At 47.6% G+C, this 20,727-nt stretch overlaps 1 long non-coding RNA gene across 2 annotated transcripts; it reads right to left on the reverse strand.

Moving 5' to 3' along the window:
• Nucleotides 1-4,866: 4,866 nt before the first annotated feature.
• Nucleotides 4,867-18,277, reverse strand: LOC128346712 (uncharacterized). 2 transcript variants are annotated; one of them, XR_008317149.1, is made up of 3 exons: nucleotides 18,225-18,277; nucleotides 5,559-5,702; nucleotides 4,867-5,073 (listed from the first exon to the last, which is right to left on the reverse strand). It is a non-coding gene; the product is annotated as an uncharacterized LOC128346712 (long non-coding RNA). The 2 variants fall into 2 exon arrangements; XR_008317148.1 differs by having other exon boundaries at nucleotides 5,550-5,702.
• Between the last annotated feature and the right edge of the window lie 2,450 nt (nucleotides 18,278-20,727).

Here is a 20,727-nt window from a genome sequence, read left to right on the forward strand (position 1 = left end):
GGGTGGTGATTTACATTCATTTTGTGGTTATGAAGTGTAAGCTGTAGCATAGCTCAGTCATTCAGTTCTTCAAGGAATTCTAGGTGTGTAGCCTCACCCGAGACAAATGCGGTAACTGGGTCTGGGCTCTGTACATGAAACAAATAAGCCCAAAGATATTCTCCTGTTGTCCCCCTGTTAAATGAGGTGTTTATTTTATACTATTTAAAGAAATAATTAATTAATTAATTTGATTTCTATGCTGCCCTTCCAAAAGCGACTCAGGGTGGTTTACATTTCGAATTCTTATTGGCAAAGTCACCACTTTTCTTGCCTTTGCCACACCATGTTAGTGACCGTTTCCCCCCCAGTGAATGTACTGGGTCTGATCATGCAATACCAGGATAAAAGCAGGGCTTTATTCTATAGTTGGAAAGAGCCAGCTCAGCTGATTGCCCAGCTGCAAGCTTTCTCAGCAGGTAGCCCTTCTCCTTTAATAAAGCCTTTACCTACTAGACGACTTCATTAAGGTAACCCTCCAAAGCGGGGACACGGCTGTCAGATCAGGTTGATTAGAACATGGAGAGATTGCCTGGAGGAGATTTTGGAATTAGGGGGCAATGCAGAGGGCATCCTAGGAAAGCAACAGATCCTTTTTCCCTGCTGACCTATAACTGAAATGTGGAGCCCCAGCAAGAGTTACTTTAAAGAGTCACTTTCCCTCCGCCCAAAACAATATTTTCATTTACTGTCCTGACTTTGGGTTTGGCTGGATATGATGCGGGAGATGTGATGAATATGCTGTAGAATTCCCTATACTTTGATGCTGACTCACCTGAAGGTAATTTGTTAACTGGATGCCTCCCACTCTCCACTGGCTAATCATCTGTCAGGATGATTATATGGCGCAATCTGCCAGGACATCCTTTTTTGTGAGCCCCATGGCATGAACTGGGCACAAGTATTGTAGGCGAAGTGTGATGTAAGTCACTCACACTCTTGTTCGTTCAAATGTTTTGAGTTTCATTGAAAGGTGCTGCCAAGTGAAACGTCTGATTATTAGCTTAGATTCTTGTCCTGCCCTATTTTGAGAGAATAATGAAATAGCTATACTGGGTGTTTAAAAACTTCCTGGAAAATACACAGCAGGTCAAGTTAAGATTTAAAAGTCATAATCCTAGACAGCAAAAGTTTGGGCAAGGGTAAGCATGTGCACAGCTGTTCAGATTTTTTTAAAAAATTGCAATTAATCATCTGGCTGAACAGGCAAGACTTGCCCATTCTGCTGGATGACCAGCTTCAGTAAACATTTTCAAAATAGTGCTGGTTGTGTCCATTTCTCCCTCACTTGCACTGTGGCTGTCTAGGACTACAACTTTAGAGCACTTCCTCATCCCCACCTTGGAGTGAAATAGCCTTGCAAGAAAGATGTTTGACAGATAGCATACTGGACTGGTGTGTACGGAGGGTGGGGGGAATCATGTACACCCCTCATTGTGAGCACTGGCTAACATCCAGACTTATGCCACATGAGGGCATGCAACAAAGATGCATGCACACTAGAAGGTCACGGAGCTGAGCAGGAGTTCGGAGCTGCTCAATCTCTTGCGCTCTTGGTCTGCTTGTGCAAATGTGCTTGTGTAACAAGGAGAGCAAACTGCTTTGCTTCCATCCCTGCAACATAGACTGTATGCAGGGGCATAGAGAGCTTTGTGGGGGCCGGAGGGCAAAGCCTGACTAGTGGCTCCCCCACCCCGGGGAGTTCTTTCGCGAGTGCACACCCCAAGCCACACCCCCTGTATCTGATGACAGACGCAAGGGGGATGGGGCCAGTGCAGAGAACGGGGCTGTGACAGCCCTGGCATAGTTTCATTCCCTGTCGGTGGCTGGTGGAATCACTGAAAGGGAGCTCCTTTCCTTGGAAATGAGTTCCCTTTCAGCAATTCGACCAACCGCTGACAGGGGAAATGAGGAAATGAGACTGTGCCAGAACTGTGACAGCCCCTTTCTCTGTACTGGACCCGCCCCCCTTGCATCTGACATCAGACTCAGGGGAGGGGCCAGTGCCTGAATGGGGGAAAGGAGAGCCCATCCCTCCCCAGCCAGAATGAAATGCTGGCTGGAGAGGAGAGGGGCGGGCCTCGTGCTCCCAGCTGGTGAGCGCTTTGCTCACCGGCCAATGCTCCCCAGATCCCCATGGGGTCTGGGGAGCATTGTCCAATCTTGCTCAATAGTCAATACACCCCTGACTGTATGGACTGAGGGAAAGGTTTCATAGTAGGAGGCGTGCCGCACACATTCACAAATGTATCCTATTGCACTAGCACCACACTACTGTGGAATGAAAGCTCCTGTCAGGGCAACTAGCTCATGCAACATCTCTGCAGTAGTCTGGATAGTAATGTTAAAAAATAACCTTAATTCCACAATTCCATATGTATGTATACACCCCTCCCTCCCTCCCTCCCTCCCTCCCTCCCTCCCTCCCTCCCTCTCTCTACACACACACACACACACACACACACACACACACCCTACAGGTGTTTTTTTTTTTTTTTACAATGCTAGATTTAAAATCTCTACCCCCACCCCCCACCCTCATGGTAACTTCATCCTCATGGGTTTTTCCCCTCTGTTTCCCATCCCGGATGTTCAGCTACTGTGTTGCCATTTGATTGGATTCACTTCCATCCTTTTGCCAGGAGTTGAATGATGGTGTCTCTCCTTCAAAGAAGAAAAAGCACATTAGATTGATGGCAGCAAGGGGCTTGTAAATATTTTGCTTCTCCAATGAAAATCTACTTGCTTAGCATACTTCTATGAAACAATCAAGCATCTTTCTTGCTGGAGTGGTAATATTTGGTGGTAAGCTGTTTAGATTGTCTTTAATCAGGAGTGAAGTTTATAGGGTAGTAGAAGATTGGATATTACTTCTCAGAGAGCAGGGGATGAGAAAACATGACAGTGCAAAATGTATCTTGGTCTGCTGTACTTGTTAGAGGTGTACATGGAACCGGCTGGTCCAGTTGGGTCCGGCTCCCTCTCAAATCCCCTCTCCCAGTTTGGTTCAGTCCGCGGCGGGTCACCATATATTTTTTTAAACTTACTCCATCCAGGAGAGTTGCTCAAGGCGGTGTGGGGGTGGTGGTCCATCGAGGGTCCCCCCCCCACCAGCCTCCCTTACTGTCCTAACTGGCCCGTTCAGCAAGCTCTTTGGCCTGTTCGGGCCTCCCCCCTCCAGCGTGGTGGCCACTTGGAGGCTGCCATGCCTGCACAATTGGATTCTGCATGGCCTAGCATGACCCAGGCCACACAGGGGCCAATTGTGCAGGCACAGCCACAGTCACTAGAGGCTGAGTTCAAAAAAAAACACAAAGATTTGTTAAGAAACTAAACATCACATACAGGGAGAGGGAGAGGGAGAGAGAGAACAACATACCCATACAGGCACTAGCCATCAACAGTTCTAACAGATTCTTAACTGACCAAGAGAGACCTATTAATGATTCATCATGCCTCTAATGGCCAGAAGAGGTTACTGCAGTGCAAAGAGCAATGCTTTAGAATTACTAACACAATTATTTCTATTTCTCACAATGTGATGATTGGTATTGCTGTACACCACTTACTAGAGAAAGTTGTAGTAAACTAAAAAGTCATCTGATTGTAACAAGTAAGCTAGAATAAACGGTTTTGGTGCCATAGATGGCACTCTGTGTTCATGCTGAACTGCCCCTTACCCCACTCATTAAGAATCAGACAAAATAGGAGCCCAAAATGGGGGCTTTCCACCATGTAAGAATGAGCTCTGGACCCGTTTCCCACCCAAGGCTTTGATCTTCTACAGGTAGTGGTTATAATGAGTTTGTTCCTCAGCTAACGACTGTAGAATTATTCATATATATTTTATTTGCATATTTGTTAATAAACCGAATGGTCTGTCAGAAGTTAAAGAGAGTTTTTATATCTGCTAAGTGAGGCTGTTAACTGAGCAAAAGGAGGGACACTTTCATGGAACACCCCCACTTTGGAACAATTCATTGAAGATTACACTGAGAGAGGGTGAAAGTGTCCATGCATTGAGAATGAGGACAATGCTGCTTCATTTGCCCTCATGACATCAGCACATAGTTCTGGTGGACTACATATAATTGTGACAGTGCCTCATTCACTTCATGATACCTGATTTGCTGGGATTGCCCATGTGATTATTCTCAGGAATAAGAAGAGCAGAAGAGGGAAACAATGGTAAAGAATATGTATTAAAACAAGGTCAATATTCTCAGCATTATAGGTCTTCCCTCCACCCCAAATATCCTTCCAATGAAACAGGCAGGCATGTTCTGATGTTCCCTGATATTTCCTTCCTTACTTTTTCAATCTGTTTACAACTCTACCCTCAATGCTTATAAAGCCCAGGTAGTAACATCCTTTATATCAAGTGAGTGCCTTGATGACTGCAGATTCAGGAGTGGCTTGTATAATTGAATGAGCTAACACAGTTTAAATACCTCCTGTACAACTTGTGTGTCGCCTCAGGGACAATGCTTTTTAGTTCACACATGCAGCTGTGAGCCATCCAAGTGCTGAGAATCTTTATCTCCATCAGTTGAGAAACACTTCTTTAAAGTGTTGCAAATCTTAATCTTCAGTGGTACAGAGAACCCTGAGTGTCACACCATTCACAGAACAGAGCTTTCTCACTGCCTCTTCTGTGCTGCGCCCCCTAAAAGTCAATTCTGAGGGCTAGAGGACCCTCAGGAATGGTGTAAAGCATGGTGTGGGGAAAGCGGGGTGGCACTTGCACAAATGCTAGTTGGGATCCAACCTGTAGTATTGTATTATCTTTATTGTATTGTGTAAGTAGTTTTGAGTACTGCTCTTTTTCTGGAGAATGGTGACTATTATGTATACTGTTATGTGAAGGACCTCCAGACTTGACTTCTGTAATGCGCTCTACATGGGGCTGCCTTTGTACATAGTCCAGAAGCTTCAGTTGGTTCAGAATTCAGCAGTCAGGTTGGTCTCTGGGTCATCTTGGAGAGACCATGTTACTCTTTTACTGATGGAGCTACACTGGCTGCCAATAGGTTTCTGGAAAAAATACAAAGTGTTAGTTAAACGGCTTAGGCCCTGGGTATCTAAGAGAGCGTCTTCTTCACTATGAGCCCCACCGCCCATTGAGGTCATCTGAGGAGGTCTGTCTCCAGCTACCACCAACTCATTTGGTGGCTACACAGAGATGAGCCTTCTCGGTCGCTTCCCTGCGATTGTGGAATGCGCTCCCTGCTGTGATACAATGCTCCCCATCTCTGGCAGTTTTCAAAAAACACCTGAAAACTCATCTTTTTGCCCAAGCTTTCTCAGCTTCCTAAATTTTTGGGTTTTAATCTCTGGTTCATTTTTAAATCATTAAATTGTTTTAAATTTTTGGTATATGTTTTTAACTGGTTTTATGCTATTGTAAACCACCCAGAGATGAAAGTTTGGGGCAGTGTACAAATTTGATAAATAAATAAATAAAATAAAAATAACTGGCCCATTGTCTTATTGGTGTAACCTGTCAGTACCAGAGATACCCGAGTCAAAAGGAGGCATCTCTCTCTTGGACTTCTATTGTTGATAGATGGGCAGCCTAAGACAACTTGTCCTGTCCAACTCCTCCCATCATCTTAATCACTCTTCTTCGTATGGTTGTGGCTTCATCCTATTGATGGGCAAACCTGCAACGGAAAGATACAAAAAGATATGGAGCAGTATCCAGATTAACTTACTCCTGAAAATTAAGCAGTCCTGCAAAGTAACTCCTGAGTAGTGATATTGCATAACTGGAGGCTGCTCAGTGATTCCAAAGGTGCCTGGCATCACGTGCACTGGTTCCTTGTTTAAGACACAGCGTGTTAATATTTCCCTGCTCTCTTTCCAAACAAAAAAGCCGTGCAATTCTCAACAAGACTTGTCCATTTAGACCCAGAGATAACATGAGACACAATAGAGCTGTAGGCCTTGGACTGTGGAGAGAAAAGGGGGGAACCCTCATCTTTAAAATGGATTAAATCCCATCTCTCCACTCCCTCCCCCAAATAATTCCTCCCATTGGAGGCAGTGCCAGCTGAATACAGTGGGTTGAACTCCAGCCCTATCTCCCTTCAGCCCCAACCCTAACCCTGCTTTCTCCCCAAGCCCTGCCTTGCCCTTTTGTGGAGATTTATAGAGCTGAGTTGGGCTGAGAACAAATGAGCAGACATTAAGGGGATATGTGTTCTGCATACTAATGACAAGACACTGCTTCTGTACCTCAGGGCAATGCCGGGTCAGGCCAGCTTAGCCATAAACTTTATTTATGTGCTTATTACATTGCAGCTGCAGTTGCCCAGCCTGGGCTATGGATTTTAGGATGTGTCCGGCTATAAACCTTATTTATTTTTAAAACAACAACAACAACAAAAACAAAAGGCTAGGAAGAGGGAGATGAAGGACTGAAGCCCAGTCCTAAACATGCTTACTTGGAAATAAGTCACACAGAATTCACAGAATATTTTCACATAGAATACTTTCTGGTAAGTATTCTTAGGAAGCCTAATTATGGATGCTCTGGGGAGGAGATGAAAAGGTGTTGGAAAAAGACAAAAATGTCATTTCTTTTATATGTAAAAGAAGGGGAGGGGACTTAGTTACATATTCCAATATTGCAGTATTGTTGTACTAGTTTTTCAGTACTATGAGGATATGGTTGCTCTAGGATTCTGGCTCAAATTCCTTCCAACCCAAGCCTCATTACCTGATTTTTAATCCTCATCCGCATTTGAGGGTAGCTTCCCATCCCCAGCTGTGAAAAAGTGTGTAACCAAGCAAACCACTGCACTCCCAGCTATGCTCTTGTTGTCAAAATCTTACCTGCACGTTAAGTCAATTGGGAGAAAAAGCACCCCAGAAATGAATGGGCTTTCTTTGGTGGAGTTGTTTCTATCCCAGCTCCATGTTAAGCCCAGTGATGGCTAGTGGTTCCTGGGAATTGGGGGGGGGGGGTGTTAGGCAATGGGTGGAGCCACATGTAGTGAGAGGTCTAGCCAATTGTGGGCAGCTGCAGAGGTGGAGCCAGGACTAGGCATTAGCAATAACTGGCAAAGTGTAGATTTGTAGCTAACAAGTGGGGTCAGAATAGAAACACACACACAAGCACACAAATCTGAATTGTTCATCAGCAGAGATACAGACAGAGAAATGTAGAAAAAATCAATTGCTTTATAGTGCTTTACAGTAGGGTGTAGATGTGTATCTAACACAGCGGGATCAAAACACAAGCGCACACACAGAAAAAGAACTCTATAAGCCACAAATAAAGCACAGACCAGCTAGAAAAGGCTGCTTCTGTGGAGAGTAAATGCATTCCATGTAGAGTAAATGTGAAGGGGGGGAAGCTGTGGTGCCTGTTCTTCAGATTTCAATTGAGTTAAAGGGATGGCTCCAGAAAGAAGGGAAACCGAGATCTATGCAATGACTGAAAGCAGGGGTGGCCCTTTCATGAGGCAAGGTGAGGCAGATGCCTCAAGCAGCAGGTTGTTGGGAGATGCAGCAGGGCAGCAAGATATCAGAGCAGCTCTTTGGGACTGATCTTCTCCATTACAAACTGTGCAGGGAGTACCTCCCTTTACACTCCTTGCAAAGCTTGCAAGAAGCATGATTAGAGGAGTGGAGGCTGCTGGCAACCTTTCCTCCTCCCTGCCCTGCATGTGCTTTCAAGCTTGCAAGGGATTTATTTATTTATTTATGTGCTGACTGAACATATGTGTATACCACCCAAAGCTCATGTCTCTGGGCGGTTTACAATAAAACAGATAAGAAACACAGTTAAAACATTAAAACAATTTAAAATCCCTTTTGAAAGAGGGCTGGTCTGCACCAGGGCATGGGGCAAGGTAGCATTTTGAAGCTTGCAGCAGGTACCACAATACCCGGGCCAACCTCTGACTGAAGGTTTTGTCTAAAGATTGGGCAACATTACACAAGGCCCATTCACATGTTATGTTCAACACTCGTACAATGAGTGTACAGTGTACACAGGTATGGAGCATTTACACGTTATGTTCAACACTTGTGCAACGAGTATCCACTGTACACAAATACAGATCTGTACCCGGGTACAGTCATTCACATGCTATGCTGAACGCAGGTACAGTAGTACACTTCCTATCTGTGCCATGCATTTTAAGGTCCTGTTCACTTTTAAAATGAACACAGGTACAGTAATTCTCACAAACATATGTACGAGTGCACAGACATCTCTCCACTCATATAGCTCAGTGTCTGAATGGGTCTACGGAACTACACAGCACTGGAATAATCTTCTGTTTCACCTTCTCACTGCTTTGGCAGAAAGATGGGTAAGATTCCTCATGATGGACATTTACAAAGATTCTGGAAAGTCATGAGAAAAATACTGCAGATTGCAGGAGCTCCTCCAAAGAGAAAAGTGTCCAGAGTGTTGTTGCCCTCTTTCCCTTCGCACTTCTTGTTTGCTTACCCACTGACTGTGCAGTTAAATATAAGTCCTTGCCACCCACAGCTCTGAATCATTGCCTGGGAAGACTATTTTGTCTATTCCTGACCTCAGCTAGGATTGAAGTCATGGCCTGAATATGAGGGCATACTTCCCTCATTAATATGAGGACATACTTCCTTGAACAGGTCTGTGTGGTAACCCTTTCTAAATGTCTGCTCATCTCAGTTGGTGAATTGTTAACTTCTTTACATCAGAATGAACACAGCAAGCTGCCTTCTACCAAGTCAGACCATTGGTCTATCTAGCTAAGCATTCTCTACATGCACCGACTGGCAGCAGCTCTCTAAGACTGCAGGCAGGAGTCTTTCCCAGCCCTACCTGGAAATGCTGCCGGGGATTGTAACGGAGACTTTCTGCATGCAAAGCAGATGCGCCACCACTTAGCTACTGGCCCATCCCCGGGGTGTTGTGGTGGTGAAGCCTTTGGCAGTGCCTGGCTAAAGGCCAAATGAGACAAGATGGTGGGAGATCAACAATCAGCCGTGCTGTGGTTTTTTAAACTGTTACAAGCAGCCACCAGGGATGTGAGATTTTGTGGAAACGTTTCCAGTTGGAGGGCAAAAGGCAGTTGTGTTTGTTGGGGTGAGGAAGGAGGCTTTAACTCTCGAAAGCAACACGGGGGAAAGAGTTAACCCCATTTCCCCAGTGCTCCTCCTCCTCCTCTTGAACTTTTTTCTTCTTTAACACAAAGGTTCTGATCATGGATCTCCCACCATCGTCTTCCATGGATCTCCCACCCTCTTGGACCCTAGGCTGCCCTAGTGACACAGAACAAGCAGAAAGCTTTCTGGCTGCCTGTGGCTGAATAGCACAAATCAGGAAAGGCAGGCAGAAGCCTCTAGGGAACAGAAAGAAGCCTCTAGGGAACAGAAAGATCAGTGAGATCCGGTTTGGGGCGCTGAGAGAGGAGAGCGGGCTAAAACCGCTCTCCCTGCACACGAGCATGGCTGGAGCCCTGGGCGGCCGGATCGGCTGCCCACACAATTGCTGGCTCCGTGACAGAGCCAGCGGGGGCTGGGGGAGCGGGGGGCCGATCGGCCCCCCACAAGCTCCAGCATGACCTTCACAGACGCGCAGGGCATGCTGGTGAGATCCCTGGAGCCAGGAGGCGGCTTTCCGCCTCCCCTCCAGGCGTCTCCTCGTGAGTAGCCATGGCGTGGAGCCACGCCACAGCTACTCACGATTAAAAAAAACTGGGTTTGCGGAGCGCTTGCTCTGCAAACCTGGTTTTAGGGGTGGGCTGCTTAGGCGGGTTAACCACCTGGGAGCCACCGGGCTCGCCTGCGAGCCCGGTGGCTCCGACGATCAGGCAAAATCGGGCTAGGCTCTCCTTGCCTGATTTTGCCTGATCGTGAGAATAGCCCCAAAGACTGGAGTTGCAGGGTCTTTGGAAAGGAGAAGGCAGGGGACTGAGAATGCAGGAGCAGCCCAAAGGATTAAGGGGAGCCAAGAAAGAAGAAGTCCTGGGGGTGGTCTACAGAGATGAGAAGAGGATGCCAGAAAGAAAAGGAACAGAGAGAAGAGGTTGACCTGGCCAGGAGCTTCAGAGGCAAGGAAGACTAAAGTGTACACATCACTGAGTTGAAATAATGAGGCAAACCTTTGGCTGCAGGCCTGCAGTTTGAAACGGTCGTGTTGTGAAAATACCCACAAATAAACTCTCCGGCATTTTTCTTAGGTTCTGGGCTCAGGAATGAGCTGAAAAGCTTTTTGCTTATGAATAAGTCTCCCAAGCCTTGCAGATTTAATAATACTTAGCTTTTACATAGCACTTCCAAGAGTTCAAAGCATGTCACAGACATCATATTGTAACCCCTACAACAACCCTGTAAGGTGGGTCAGGTGGAGACTAAAGCTGTGACTTACTTAGGGCCTCCAAGGCAGTTTGTGGCAGAAGAGACATTTGAACCAAGGACTGCTGGATTCATAGTCACTTAGTCATTATGCCATGTCAGCACCTGTACCAAATGTTGGGGGTGAGTCATACTGGATTCCTAGTAGGCACACTGGGAAGCCCATGAAATGGATGGAACTTTGGACTGTAGAAGTGCTGTAGATGTGCCAGACACATACTTGAGAAGGTCTTTTGCTGCAATGCCCCTGAGAGGGGTTGCCTCTCTGTTTACTGTCAGCTCATGCAATGTGGGAAAGGTCTCGAGAGGGCCCTTTGGTTTTCATTTCCCAGCCCACTCATACTTCTGCTGTGTGGTTAACTGTTAAAGGCCAGGTGTCCGTTCTCTGAGAGGGAGCAAGTGCAATTGTCTGTGCTAAACCCACTACACTTCAGTGTTCATGCAGAGAACATGGGTTGGCGGCACCTTGCCTGATGGGTAGGCCCACCCGATGATCTAACTACGACTGCCACTATGCAAGAGCTAATGCTGGTGTGACATAGTTAGACTCTTTTGCTCTCCTCATAGCGAATTCAAAAACACAATGGGGATGAGGCAGGGCTACTCATGTGGAGTGCCGGGATAGGACCTCGGGTTGCCAGGTCCAGATGGTGGAAATAGCCAAAGAGGCGGTTCCCACGATCAGTGGGAGTCACCTGGGGAGGGTTAGCACTGCACATGAGCAGGCAATCTGCTCCAGGCAGCCGCAGTGGCCACCTACACAACTGCCAGCTCTGTCATGGAGCCAGCGGGGGCTGGGAGGATTGGGGGCCGTGTGGCCCTCGGAAACCCCAGCATGCCCTGCGTGAGTGTGCAGGGCATGCTGGAGAGACCCCCGAGCCAGGAGGCTGCCTTTCAGCCTCTGGGTTGGGGGTCTACTCGTGAGTTGCCATGGTGCAGAGCTGCGCCGTGCCAACCCACGATTGAAAAAACCGGGTTTGCAGAGCGCTTGCTCTGCAAACCTGGTTTAAGCACCGGGGGTCGTTTAGTGGGTTACCCGCTGAAGAGCCACCGGGCTCGCCGCTGAGCCCGGTGGTTCTCACGATGGGAAAAAATCCCTCCTTGTCTTTGGGGCCACTGAGCCAGTCACAGTGAGCCACTGAGAAAACGAGGAGGCAGGCTGCTGCAAAACAACACTTGGCTGGGGAAGTGGGATGGGAATTGCTAGCACAGCAGCAGCATACGAATGCGCTCCTCCTGCTGCCACTGAGAGATTTGCGCCACCCCCACGGCGTGTGCAGCGGGATCACTAGAACTCCGGACACTTCCTCCTACACAGAAATAGTTGGAGGGGTTCTTAAAAAGAGTCCCTGGTGGCGCAGTGGTAAAACTGCCGCCCTGTAACCAGAAGGTTACAAGTTCGATCCTGACCAGGGGCTCAAGGTTGACTCAGCCTTCCATCCTTCCGAGGTCGGTAAAATGAGTACCCAGAATGTTGGGGGCAATATGCTAAATCATTGAAAACCGCTTAGAGAGCTCCGGCTATAGAGTGGTATATAAATGTAAGTGCTATTGCTATTGCTATAAATAGTTGCAAACCCGGGGTAAGAGTCCCCATCAGGGAACCCTAATAGGGTCCGAGGCTGGTGCTTCCCCACTGGATCATCCAAAGAGTTCTCTCCCCGGGCTTTTACTGAGGTAGAAGAGCATGAGCGTACCCTTCCACCCTAGTCCCCAGTCATGTGGCTGTTTGGGCTGCCTGCAGCTTGAGCAGCCGCAAAGTGGGTGGCCAGGGTGCCCCGCACAATGCCTTGCGGAGGGCGGAGCCTGATTTCCCTCCAGCCCTTCACCACTCAGTGATCACTCATACCCCGGTTGTTTGGGTGTGTGGCACAAGTGGCCACAGAGCCATGCCTCCCCTTTCTCGCCCTCCCCAGCTCTGCCTGGAATGGTCATGAGAACGGCCATTAGTGACTAACATCCTGACTAAACTACCTGACATAAGTCCTATTGGAATTAAGTAGACCTTTAGAGTAACTCCTGAGTAGTTCTATTGGGTAATTTAGTCTGGATGTCAGCCAAGAGCAGCAGCAAAAAGGACCAACCTAACAACAGCTGCCATTCTCTCAGCAGCTGCCTGAGAATGTCCCGATTTGCTCACTGCTGCCCCATGTCATGAGCTTCTTGGTCGGAAGGTTCTCTGGGATATGCTGAATGCTCAGGCTCTGAAGTGACTCTGCCTTCTCAGGCCATCCTTTGGGCCCGCTGACTAGGTAGAGCAATAAAAGCCTCAATGATAGGGCAATAAACATCTGTGATTGTGTCTGCGTGGCTTCTAGCTTTGTGTTGACTTGCCTTCCTGGGTACAGGATTTTCCTCCTCAGGCCTTTGTCTCAGTGCCTTGTACCTCCTGCTTTACACAGTTTCCTGATGTAAGGATGCCTAGGGCCTAGTATCTTACAACTGCCCCCAGAGTTCCTGGCAATGACTTTGCCCATCCATCAATCATGGTGCCGTTCGCCAGCAATGCCTCCATAATGCCTCCTGCATGGAAGGCACCAATCAGCCAATCATCATGCACGGAAGGCAGTGTGGTAGAGGCACCTGCTTTGCATGCAGAAGGTGTTTGGTTCAGTTTTTGATGCCTCCAAGCAGTGTTGAGAAAAACCACCGTCCGAAACTCCAGATTGTTGCTTCCAGTCAGAGTAGAGAGACCTGATCTAGAAGGACCAAGATCAAGGTCTGACTGGCTGCATGAGGCAGCTTCATTTGCTCATCTGCTCAACATGTAGCAGTGGCAGAAATGCTGAGATGGTGGCATGAAGCCCATTCCACACCATCTCCCACATACAATGCACAAGTGGAAGAGCCCATAGTGCTTCCCTGCTCACCAGCTTCCATAGCCCAGTGATCACAGGAGTGTGCATACAGAACCCAAAGACTACCGGAGAAGAGTTAGAGGCGCCCTTTGGTATCAACACTTCCCCACAGCTAATATTCCTAACGCCAGACACAACATTTCTGTTGAGGTCTGAGTAATGGAAACAAGCAGTCTGCAAGTGAGAGGGATGGAAGGGGGCAGATGGAGAAGGAAGAATGGAAATATCAACAGCAAGGCACTGTAAGCAATAATGTGAGTAGGCTCAGTGGGAATGAGCAGCACAGTGTGAAACAGGCAGTGTGGGTTTGATTCCTACTTCTGAGAGAAGTGGAGTTCTCCTGCCAGCAAAGACTGGATGTTGCTGTTTTGCCGGCAACAATAATTTCAGATAGGAAGAGGGACAAGTAGTGAGATCTTTCAGTAGGACTGGGTAAACCATATGTCCCTGAATTCCTGGCATCGGGCACACAGTGGAAGCAGCGTGCCATCAGAGAGATGATGTGACCAGGAGCATGATGGAGTCCAAAGTGGGTTCAGGATAACTGCCACCATTTCCCATGTTTTTAGAGAATTGGTTCTTTTTGGCTGAGCCCAGTTCCGAATCTGACTGGGAGGGCTCTCCCCATTGCAAGTGATTAATGGTTTGGCTGAAACAACTGGTTTCTTTACCACAAGTAATAATACTCCATCTTAATGTGTGAACAAGTCCTGAATGTTGCTTCCTCTTTTGGAAGGTCATCAACCAGTTAGATTTCCTGGATGAAAACAGAGCCTCGATACGATAGGCATCATTTGCAAAACAAAATACAACCTCCCACTTGCCAAGCGAAACTTCCAGAGTTTCTCTTAGCTGTAATCATCAACCATCCACAGCACCAAGGTTAATCTTTTGCTAGGCTGCTGTTGGGTAATCATGTCATTTCTCGACACTTCTCTTCCCATCACTCCTGTACACCCAAGGCCTGTTTAGAATGGAGTCAATTAGCTGGGGGAAAAACATCATAGTTTCAGATACAGGTGGCCTTAGAAATGTGGAGGCACAAGACTACAGAAACTACCAAAACATCACCTCCTATCACTTGACTGTGTTCAGCCTAATGATGCTTGCCTCACCTATTCAGGGTGCAGGGGCCACTCAGAAAGCCCCTAAAGCCATCCTGCATGTGCTTCTAAGTCGTATGGCCAGACCGCAATCTGGAGCCGTTGTTGCCTGTCTCTTTAAAAGTTCTGTCACATTGGGAGAGAATGCAGCCACTGCAACTCTGCTTTGCAGTTCCAGTAGCCTTTCAGCTACTTCCCTCTTACCTATGGTAGCACTAGTTTTGCTGTACAGCAGGTGGGAGATGTAAGAGAACAAATGGGTTGGATGACCAGTGGGGTGGAACGTGCAGCAGCTGCATCCTCTCTGAGCGTCAGCAGGATCTTAAAGTATCAGGCAGCATTGTCACTCTCAGGAGAAGTAATGAAGGGAAGTGTAACCATTCGGTCAGAGGCTGCAAACTGAGGATCAGGCTCAATTATCTATGGATTGTCTCCTTTCTGCCAAGCTTACTGTGTGCAGTGCATGGAGACATATTGTATGTTTGATTGCCCCAAACAAGAAATGCTTCCCCATTTAATACACACCCAACCAACCATATCAAAAGAAACATATCTCCTCAAATAATTCAAACAAAAACCAGGGAAATAGCATGGGATCAATATGGTTCCTCTGCCAAACATACAGTGGGATCTCACAAATCCAGGGAGGCTTTGCCTAAAGCATAGATGCCCCAATGAAAACCTCTGTCCATTTGGTTTCGGTAGTGCACTCATCATTCCTGGGGTACAGCCCTGGCCCTTTTCTTTTGGGGTGCTCTCAAGCTGATTGTGTTGTCATGACAACTGCTTGGACACATATAGGGCCAGCGCTGGGATGAAATAGTCTCCCTAAGTTGGCAGACCTGTTTGGAGCTCCCCACTCTTGGTGATTTTGTGAGGGACGCAAAAGGTGAAGAATTAAGTGTCTGCAGAATGTTCCTCCAGTTTGTATTTGGTTGTGTTTGTATTTAGTTGTAAAATGGTTACCTGTTGTTTGTTTGTTTGTTTGTTGTTGAAAAAGGGCCACAAAAACACAATTTGTGTGTTTTAAAGTTGATCAATTTCAGCTAAAGGTAAAAAGGTTATCCGGTGAAACTGAAACCCATTGTGTGGGCGTCACTGGAACCTAACAGCAACAAAAATGAAACCAGCACTGTTCTCTTAATTGGCCTAAGGGCTGGAAGGATGAACAGCTCTTAGGACATATTAGCTAGGGCCAGAAAACATATCAAGGTAGTCAAAGTTCCAGAGAGAGTGCAAGGGAGTGAGTGTGTGAGCACACAACAAGGCTGTTCACATGCGCAGCCAAGAGTGGGAGAAGGCCACCGAGCCCGCTCTTGCCTGCGTGTGTGAAGCCACAACAGCCGAGCAGCTTCCGCCGCTGCAGCAAACCCGCTTGCACAGCCACCCTCTTAAATGAGGTTAAAGGAGCACTTTCTCGCCTAATCCCATTTCCCATCTCGTGTGCTGCATTATGGGAGTTCCGAGGGCTGGGAGGACACATCTTGTCCCCTGACCCTTTGCACTGCTGGGGGTTGCCCATAATCGTCTGTGCAGGGAGCAGCAAGGGATCATCTGTGGGGAAGGTAATTTTGAGCAGCCTTCCCCATCTCCCTCCACCAAGCCCTTCTCACTTGATTGTGAGAAAGGGCTCAGAGCCTCTTTCCTCTCCGAGCAATTGGGCCATCACATAGCCAATCAAATTTGGTTACATGACATCACTGAGGACAAAGGAAACAAATTCAGAGTATGGGCAATGTTTCTTGAATGCTTCCTCAATTGCCTGCACTCTGAATTAGCTGTATGTGCTCTCAGTGATGTGATCTCATTGGCTACATGAGAACTCACTTGTTTCTGGGGTGGGGTGGGGGGGAAGGCCCTGAAGCAGTAACAAATTGGAGCCTTGATTGGGCATCAAAGAAATAGGCAATTTTGGAGGAGGGGCTAGGGACCATTTCTGATTCTCTGCAAGTCCCTCATCCTTTTGCATCAAGAATGTTCAGGTACAAGTATTCAGTACATCCCTATATTCATACAATTAATATTACTATGGATATTTCTATACCACTTTTCAACAAATGGTCACAAAACGGTTAAAAAAACCAAAAACAAATACGATGATCTCCTTTCCCAAAAGGATGCACAATCTTAAAAAGGTAAAAACCAGTGACAGCCACTGAAGGGATGCTGTGCTAAGGTTAGATAGGGATGGTTGCTCTCCTCCTGCTAAATATAAGAGAAGAATAACCACTTTATAAGGTACCTCTTTGCTCAGCTAGCAGAGCCATATTTGATGGTAGCTGCCACAAAAACTTTCAGGGAGCACTCGGGATCTTCAGCAGGAATGCAGTTGGCCCATTCTCATGTGGAGGCATAATTTGTGTGAACTGGCACCTCCATATGAGGGTCATTTCCAAGATCCAAGTGGCCTTTTCCAAGTGAAGTGTTGCAATCATGCAAATTCAACTGACATAATTTGGGAGCCAGTGTGGTGTAGTGGTTAGAGTGCTGGACTAGGACCGGGGAGACTCGAGTTCAAATCCCCGTTCAGCCATGATACTAGCTGGATGACTCTGGGCCAGTCACTTCTCTCTCAGCCTAACCTACTTCACAGAGTTGTTGTGAGGAGAAACTTAAGTATGTAGTACACCGCTCTGGGCTCCTTGGAGGAAGAGCGGGATATAAATGCATCATCATCATCATCATCATCATCAACATAACATGCAGCCCACACATGGAGCCATCAGTTCACACAAACAGCATCTCTATGGAAGTATAGGTCAGCTGAGAACACCAAAGTGGGGGACACTGCCAAGGGCACAAGAGAGCCATGATCCGGATTGCCTGTAGTCTTTTTAAAAATTGTTTAACGCAGTGGAGTGCTGACCTCCCCGCCCCCCACAAGCTGCTGTTTACCCTTCAGGTAAAAATAGATGGATATTCTACAGGCATTTGTATGTTTCCCTCAGTGGGGTACATAGCAGCTTCAGGGGAACAGCTTTAATCTTGAAAATGGCACAGTGGAAAGGGTTCTCTCTCCCCAGGGGATGTGGTCTTTGCCTCCCCAGCTGCTATCACATATTTATTTGAAACAAAACAAAAGAAAAGAAAACATGGGAGATCCTGATTATGTCTATTTTGGCCCAAAGTGTGAATTGCCCATAGTTCAGTTCTACAGCAAAGGTCTGCCTCTGTAGGCAGGAACTTCCCAACAAGAGACCTAAACAGGAAACTAGGAGAAAAGACTCAGGACTGAGTATCCTAAAATGTCTCAAATTCTAAAGCATGTTTTAATTTTGGAACTGGAAATAGGGAAAGTCTCACTGAACACAGAAGTTAATATATTTCAAATCAGGAAATCCCCGTTTTTGTTTCTGGGCATGGCCTCCAAGTACTACCAATACCAAAGGGAGTGATTAACATGCAAATGCAATTTTTCTCATGGCTCCCTTTTTAATGTTTTACTTCTTGTAATTACTAAACCAGTTGTAATTTTTGGACTTGTCTGGCCTTCAGAAGGCAGTTTCTCTTCTAAAGTGGCTGTCACTGTTGGTGCATTTAAGTCTGTGTGTGATCAGCTGTCTTTGGAACACAGACCTATGGACCGTGTTTGGATGTAATGTGAAACCAGAGTTAAACAGGGCAGGGGTTGGAACTCCTTTACATCCAAATTCATGCAACTGCAGTTTGGAGCCGAAAGTGACCTGCAGTTTGCCTCACCCAACTCCAGTTTGAACCTTTGGTTGGCAGTAAGGTATGTCACCGAAACCTGAAGTTTGGCATCCGCAGTGTTATGTCTGAACATGGATGGCACCATAACCACAGTTCTGTGCACAGTTCTGTGCACAGTTCTGAAACCACAATAATAGAGATGGTGAAATGGACTCACCCAGGATCGCACCCGCTTCATGCCTGCAGAGCTTCTTGTTGGCTGCCTCTCTAAGCACCCCCTGCCCCTCCTATCTCTGATCCAACAAAGCAGTTGCCTGGCAACAGGGATGCCACCACATCCTAGCTCAAGTCTGTCAGCCTGTCAAAGGCAAGTCACACAGGGGCATTCCTTCTCCCCACTGTGTCCCTTGCTCCCCTTCCTGGAAAGCAGGAGGGAAAGAGGACAGGATGACAGGATGGACACTAAGTGCCTTGCTCCCCTAAAATGATGCGACAATGATGTATGTCCACAAGCACTCCAGGTGGTAACATAAGCAGGGCACGCCATTAGAGCACTGTCACTGAAACATATGGCAGGGTGGGGATACCTGGGGTTGGACTTAAAAGGCAGCCCCAACCAGGGATTCTCAAATGGCCAAGGTCAATTTTTTGTACAATGATGTTGGGGAAGGGGGCCCCCTTTCCCTTGGGGGTATTTGTGCGGTCGCTAGGCTTACCCATGAGAAGGGCCGTGCAGCAGGATCAGCATTGCCCCAGTGAAAGGTGTGATTCATCGTATGCGATGATGCCAAATACTGATCCTAAGTGGAGCGCTCACTCATGTGAGTGTAAGGCCATGGGGATACCCCCTCACAACTCATGGAAGAACCATCTGTGGGGACAGGGGTATGAAGCAGAATCACTAATAATGAGCTATGGCAATCCCCCTTCTCCCACAGGCCATTTTCTCATGAGAATGTCAGACCATGGGAGCCAGATGGCAGATTCTGCCTAGCCTGGTTGCTCTATACAAGCTAGCAGCAGGGATGGGTACCCCACCAACAGCTTTCCCTGTCTTTCTGACTACCACCAAGAAGCTTACAAAGTGTGCCCTCTGCCAGCCCATTCACCCATTTGGACATGTCCACCATTGTTTGTGCCCCCAAATGGCAACCACACTCTCCTGGGGTCACTGGAAACCAGGGCTCCTCTCTCCCGCAATTCCTTGCAGCAGCAGATCCGCATATGCTGCAATGCCAGTCCAAACCTGGGAATTTTGAACGAGCATAAAGATCCGTCCCTGCACCAAGAGCTTTCCCTGTCTGCACAAGGGTGTTTTGTCCTAAAGTTCTCGCCAGTACTGGGCCTCTCATGAGAGTGCTAGCCCACTGGCAGCAACCTGCCAGGGGAGCAGGAATGTGATTTGGTCTACATGGACTGCTTTGCTTGGATGAATCCTTGCAAGAACATCCTAGGTCACGGCAGGACAGATTCCCCAGGATCCTTTGCCCTCCCTCATATACACATCCCATCCTAGGAAGTCATCATGTTCCCTTTCCTTTCCTGAGTAACAGGGAAATAGTGCCCCCCAAGTCACCCCCCCCCCAAATCGTGCTTGTGCAGGACAGTTTTGTTGCGGGGCTCTTAGGAGGGTGGTGGTACTATCACTGTCAAAAGAAGCCTTGGCATGGCATGGCATTTAAAGGGGTGTAAATGCCCTTTCCATGCTGATGGCAGGCGGACCGTTCCAAAAAGGCACGCTCACACTTGGCATGCCCCCCTTTAAGATTGTTGTCAAGGGCAGCTGCTCTAGTGATGTGCTGATGCCTTGCTCACAGTCTGGGAACATGAGCGCTATGAAGCCTGCTGGGATGTGGCCTCAAGACAAGGAACAGGGAGGGAAACCCTGTCCTGAAACCAGAGGTTGCCAGACTGCAGTTGGACAGATGTCTGCAAAGCGATTCATGGTTTCAAATTGGAAACATGGATCTGGCGATCTCGGGTTACGGGCAAATGTGGCCATTGAGTCTGGAAAGACACTAAAGGTCTATCTTCTTCCTCCACCGGCATTGAGAAAGGATTCGTTGCAACAATATCATGTCTAACAAATGTTTGCTTGAAGTTAAAGGCTGAAAGTGCCTTTAAACAAAGTCTCTTTAATGTGCCTTTGTTTTAATCTAATTGCTTTCACCCAGGACCACTCAATATGCCTATTTTCACAAGCAGCCTAACCCAGGAAAGGGAAAGCTAACCAGCCTGGGTTAGGCTGCTCGTGTATAGTGCCAGGATCCTTGCAGATCCCGGTGCTGCCCTCCTGCCTAACCTTACCTTTAACCCTGGCCTTTAGCCAGGGTGAAGGGTGTGAGTACACCCTTCACCCTGCCACCAGGGTCGTGTGAGTGCTTTGGCTGTGTGCAGCCTGAGCACATACAGAGTCGGGCACATACTGCACCCAACTCCTGCGGGATTTCCCCCTACGCACCACACTGGTCACATGGTGCCTTGTGGGATATCCAGAGGCTGGGACACAGCCTCTGGAGATCCGCACTGCTTGGAGCAGCATGGATCATCTGGAGCGCAAGATGCACTCCCAGCAGCATTCAGTTGCTCACCTGGGGGAAGGTAAGTTGCCAAAGCCTCCCCGCCCCTCCACCCACCCAGTCATGTGAATAGCCTCTATATAAACGACTGGGATGGCTCTCAGTTGCAGTGGTGGCTCAAGAGCTCTGTGAGCCTGAGGG

The sequence above is a fragment of the Hemicordylus capensis genome, chromosome 2 (genome assembly GCF_027244095.1).
Source record: "Hemicordylus capensis ecotype Gifberg chromosome 2, rHemCap1.1.pri, whole genome shotgun sequence".
NCBI classification, from domain to species: domain Eukaryota; kingdom Metazoa; phylum Chordata; class Lepidosauria; order Squamata; family Cordylidae; genus Hemicordylus; species Hemicordylus capensis.